The sequence below is a fragment of the Syzygium oleosum genome, unplaced genomic scaffold (assembly GCF_021117445.2).
Source record: "Syzygium oleosum isolate NSW1041296 unplaced genomic scaffold, Sole_v2.1 Sole_v2.14, whole genome shotgun sequence".
Lineage (NCBI taxonomy): Eukaryota > Viridiplantae > Streptophyta > Magnoliopsida > Myrtales > Myrtaceae > Syzygium > Syzygium oleosum.
This window is the reverse complement of record NW_026607498.1, coordinates 2,275,820-2,281,495: the sequence shown is the minus strand read 5'-3', so window position 1 is coordinate 2,281,495 and position 5,676 is coordinate 2,275,820. Positions and strand designations below refer to the sequence as shown.

Genomic DNA, 5,676 nt, shown 5'->3' with positions numbered 1-5,676 from the left:
TAATTTATCTTTTTCTCAGTATAGCTACTTCTGTAATTCTAAGTGGAGGGTAATGCTCTATCGATTTGTTGAAAGCAAATGAGCTGATTGGCTACGATTTGATTTCAGTTTTTTAGGTGGAAAGATCAATGTCCAATAGCTGCACTGAGAGTATCGATTTGGAATGATCGATGTTCGCTATCGATTTGGATATGCTAAGTTCATGCTCATTCTGCAATTTGATGGTTGGGGCCTCTTTACTTGGGTTGACCTCCAATTGACGAATGATGATGAAGTGTTGAAGGAGAAGCTGAAATTTGTGGAGAAAATTTGGAAAGAAATGACGAAAGAATTGTCACGCCCCGACTCAAGTCTAATGCTTTCCACACCTCACTTTCATGAGTCGAACAGTGCGACATCCCAGGAATACGTCGCCGACTCAACGGTCTCGCATCAAAGTCAATCATAGCGGAAACAATTAATTAAACCCGGACAAAAAAGTTGGAGAACACCAGAATAACTAAGCACGCCCAACCGCCACATTACTTAAAACATTTCATTTCCACACATATTTACACCTGCCATATATGAACATACTTACACATTCCCGATGTTTTTGAGTCCATAAATTTTACATGCACACCCACTACGATTACCTTAAAAAAACCATACACCGAACAGAGGCAATTACACTATCTACCAAAAACGGTATTACACGAGCACTAGCTCATCGCCTCCTCACTAGTCCTTGCGTCCTCGGTACGGCGTCCATTCAGAGAGTACTCCACGAAATTATCCTCGGGGTGCATGACTGTACCAAAACGTTCTGACGGCGGCGGTGGCGACTGATTCCTTATGCAGGCGGGTTATCTGAAATGGTTTGGTTTATACAACCATGAGACACTTCTCAATAAGTTGCAACCTAAACCCTACCTAGACTATCACGTACCTCCAGACAAACACACAAACACGCACATTCGTGCACATCAAGTCATCACATCGCAGGCACATCAAATAATATTATCAGGCAAAATCATGCGTACACCCGCATTCAGTCATCATCACGTCATATGCAAACACGCGCATGTACCATTCTCATCCCACATACTCATTCCGTTCTCATTTTCTCTTTTCCACATCACTCGCCAGTGACCCGCGTTGAAGTACACGCCTCAGGCACACTGCGACCATTCATCACCACACTTTCGGCCCGCGTACCCGTACACCCCTCAGGCCTCTCAATTGCGCCCCGAGCATCACACGCCTCGGTCCGATCCCACATTCACACTCGATCGCGCCCCGAGCATCACACGCCTCGGTCCGATCCCACATTCACACTCGATCAAGCCCCGAGCATCACACGCCTCGGTCCGATCCCACATTCACACTTTCCTCAGCCCGCGCCAAATGCGACAGGCCTACATGATCGAAACCCGAGCTTATAATGCCTTGGTCCGATCCCGATCTCACCCGAGCTGATCGTGCCTCGGACCGATTCTCAACCTTGCTTTTTCAAGCCTCAACCTGTGCCAAATGCAACAGACCTACGTGATCGCTGCCCGAGCTTATGATACTCGGCCCGATCTCAATACTCGCAATTCCACACCTTCACATAAATTTCACAATCACATGCCACACCACATTTCTTTCTTACTCATGCGCATGCTCGACACGCATATACCACACCCAACTGGCCCATCACACGTGGCCCGTGCACGCATCAATTAACACGTAAAACATGCTCACTCAGCATTCGACATGGCTAATTTCAACAATTAATTTAATCTGGCCCACGCGTGTACATAATCAAACACATTTCAATCCATCAAATTACAGTTCAATAAAAACACAAGGCCACTCATGGACCCACAAACACAGCCACGTTCATAGGCATAATTTCGACATTTCCGAGCATATTAAACACCACAATCCAGCCATACTACCACACATCAAACCGACACCATTTGTCCTTAAATCGAGCCCTAAGCTCGCCAATTCCATCCCACAATATCCGACACTCTAATCAATCTCACTCTAGCCTCGAAACATCCTCATTTCATCCTCAAATCACCTCATATAACACACATTCAAGCCTAAATTCTGGTCACGAGGCATCAACAATTCAATCCCGACACTAACTCCATTCCGCCCATCAAAACAAACATCCAAAGAATCAGGTAAAAACTGGGCAGTTTACACAATGACCGAAATCCCATCCAAATAAATAGTAAACGAACTCCGAAAATTCTGAAATTTGGACACGTTGCGTAAAAATCTTGCTGAACATTTTTTGTGAAGAACTAGAAACTCAGTTCCAACTGGAAACACCTCTTTTGGTCACTTGAAGTCAGACAAAATCCGATTCGCTCGAACAGTCCCTCAGGCCATCAAAATACAACTCATTCGGTACCCAAATCATCTTGAAAAGCCTTGAAATTTTTATATGTTATAGCCACAAATGTCCCCAACAATTCTCGTGAAGGAAGTATTTTGAAAATAAGCTTGAAAAAATTTATAAAAATTCGAACAGACCCGAAGGTCGGGTGAACAGTAAATCGGGCAGTTTTATTTCGGTCCAAAGATGGACTTCCGAATGGTCTCAAATGATCTCCAAAAATTCCCAAATTAAATTATGTTATACCTCAAGATGTTGGGAAAAACTTTTATGAAGAAACCTTCCTCAAATTCGGCCCACAAAATTTTCTACAAAAATAGCAAACCGGACGGGTACAGTAACCGCGAATCCGCGATTCACCTCGAACCTCACCGATTCAAACCCGAACCGATTTCTACCGAATTCCAACCGCCAAAACTCATTTCCTGACGTCTAATCCAACCCGCAACAACCACTAACAGCCATACTCAGCCACCAATAACCATGATCAACCACCAATAACCATTATCAACGCCTTAATCAACCTCTAAATCCCCTAAACCGCACCTAAACGAGTCCGAAAAAATACCCGACGTCCTAGGCGAGGTTTAGATTATAACTTACTTGGTTCTAGACTAAAGCGGCTAGAACGTAGCGCGGCGGCGAACGGCGGGGAAGGTGGTATGGCTTGGCGGTGGCGAAGGCAAGCGGCGACGGCGCGGCGGCGATCCGGCGATGGGGGCTTCACGGTGGGGGAGAGTTCGGGAGGGAGAGAGAGGAAGAATTTGGTGGAGAGGGGCTGCCGTGGAGGAGGAGAAAATGAGTGAGGAGAGAGAGAAATTTTGACTTAAATAGTCAACTTTCTTGACCAACTTGGCTAATTACCAAAATACCCTTTCTCTAATCTTTTTGATCCGATGGTCCAGATTCGATCTTATCCTGAAACCGATGGCCGAGATCGAATCTTGCCCAAAATATCCAAGGGTATTCTTGTGATTTCTCAAAAACCCAAGGGTAAAATTGTCCAATCAAAATTTTACGGCAAAATTACCAAAATGCCCTTTACCCTTAAAACATACCCTTTTATAATTCTTAGGGGTATTTTGGTCACTTTCTCCGTTTCTTGCTCAAATCGAATTTTTCTGAAGGATTTGAGTGCACCCAAAAATCACACGTGTCTTCTGCACGTCGTCCTAACATTCCGTCATGACTTCCTAATTTTCCGGTGTCCAAATTGGGCTAAATTCAATAATTCAATTTTATTAAACGCAACTTGAGCGTTTCTCAAGCTAATGGGCGGCTTGCTGGGGAAATTCGCAGAATCTACTCATGACTGATATTGAATCGAGTCACGTGCAAGTTCGTTCGGTACGTGACGACCTCGGTTGTCATTAAAATCGCGAATATCAATCACTTGATCCCAGGGTACGATCGTTCGGTATAGGTTCAGGATTATTCGTCAAGTCATTTCGTGGTCCAGCAGAATCACCCGCGATCCACTACTACGACAGTGGCGAACCGACCCCTAACTATCTTTGGATCGGCCAACAATGGCTCAAAATATCACTTCCGCGATTTAATGGTCGAAATCCATTCACGATCGAATTTCCTTTAGTCGCGCGAATTTAATTTCCCCTATTAGCATTTCCCTAATGGTTAGCATTCCCAGGAATGATCAGTTCCGGGCGAGAACTGACTACAAGTACATTAATAAAATTCAGTATTTCATAAATCCCAAATGGACTAATTTTTTTCAGGATGTCACAAGAATGGCCATCCTGCAAGGGCAGATACTGGACAAGAAAGATGAGCTCGAGGTAGTAGGGATTAACAACTTGAACTAAAGCATATAGATGGAAATGGAAATAGCAAGAGTGCAAGCGAAGGAGAAGATTCATGTGAGTCATATTAGCACTGATAGAAGCCTTGATTGGATTGACTATGTCGAAGGTCGATAGGAGGGTTCAATCTTATTTTCCCTGAATGGTGCTAGTAGGTAGTTCAATGATTACCGTTGCAGGAAGTTGTTTGGAAGCTTTCTGCGAAAGGTGCAAATGTTGTGGATATGAACTCTGTGCCCGTCAACTATGAATTCTATTGACACTTTCACAGCTCGGTGCACATTGAGAATGTGAATCTCCTAGCCTCCAAAAAACTAGCTAGAGTTGCACTGTTACAAGCCCAAAAAAGTGGAGCAGACTTAATCGGAGAAAAGAAGAATCGACACAGGAGAGAAATGAGAAGGATCATCCATACACAACAAGTTGCTTTTGAACTTTTTTACAGATTATTGATTACAAATTCAGCTCATATGTTACAATAGTAATCACAAGACCTAACAAACTGATACCGCAGCTTCTTTTGCAGCGACTTGTTGACACTTAAATGTCACCAACAGACATGTAATATCGTATTCATACCATTGGATGAGCTCTACTGGACTCAACATGGCTTTCCGAGGACCTTGTGAGAGATTTATCAAGCATGGTCTTTCTTGACACGAATTATATCACTCCCTCAGCAAATCCATAACCTACACGAAGGTCCAGCGGAGAGACATTTGAGTGATCGGCACAATTGACCTTGCCTAAAGGCCAGCCTTTAAATGTGCTTTATGAAACGTGTGTATAGCTTTATACATGAAAACTGTCCCCCGTAGATCAAACAAAATTACATGTTCTAACTAGTACATGAGGTAGCTATCTGGGAAACTGAAACAACAGCTAGGTAGGACAGGAAGGAACAGATTTCGGATTTTTCTTAGCGGATGTGAACTCAACAGCCAAGATAATTTGGATTCTTTAAAGAAGATAAGAGATAGATCTTTTTTTGCTTCCTGGGTAAAGAACATTTTATAGACTAAATCTTCTATTTAGAATTGAGGGTATGTTTGTTTCGCGGAAAACTCAATGATAACATAATCACAAAACAAAATTCTATAAACTAGATAAAATCGTTTAGGCTAGTAGGTGCAGATTTAATTCAAAAAAAGCAGAATCACAAAACAAAATTTTCTCGCAGACTACATTTTACTCTCTTTATAGTTTGGACTAGAAATGGATATGAATTCAGTGTCTGCAGCTATAAATTCTATACATACTTTCACAGCTCTTTGGACATTGACAATGCAAATTTCCTAGCGTCCGAAAAGACTAGCTAAAGTAGCACTGTTGCAATCCGATTAATGAAGCTGAGTTTTGAGAGGATCAGAAAAAGAGAAGAATCAGCAGAGGAGAGCAATGAGAAGGAAATCCGTACCTAGATCATTGTTTAAGAACATTTTACAGATGATTGATTACAGATTCAGCTCAAGGTTACAACAG

The 5,676-nt window shown here is 42.7% G+C and overlaps 1 long non-coding RNA gene across 1 annotated transcript; it reads right to left on the bottom strand.

Moving 5' to 3' along the window:
- Window positions 1–496: 496 nt before the first annotated feature.
- Window positions 497–3,151, bottom strand: LOC130139823 (uncharacterized). The gene is made up of 2 exons (XR_008817886.1): window positions 2,978–3,151; window positions 497–849 (listed from the first exon to the last, which is right to left on the bottom strand). It is a non-coding gene; the product is annotated as an uncharacterized LOC130139823 (long non-coding RNA).
- Window positions 3,152–5,676: the final 2,525 nt, after the last annotated feature.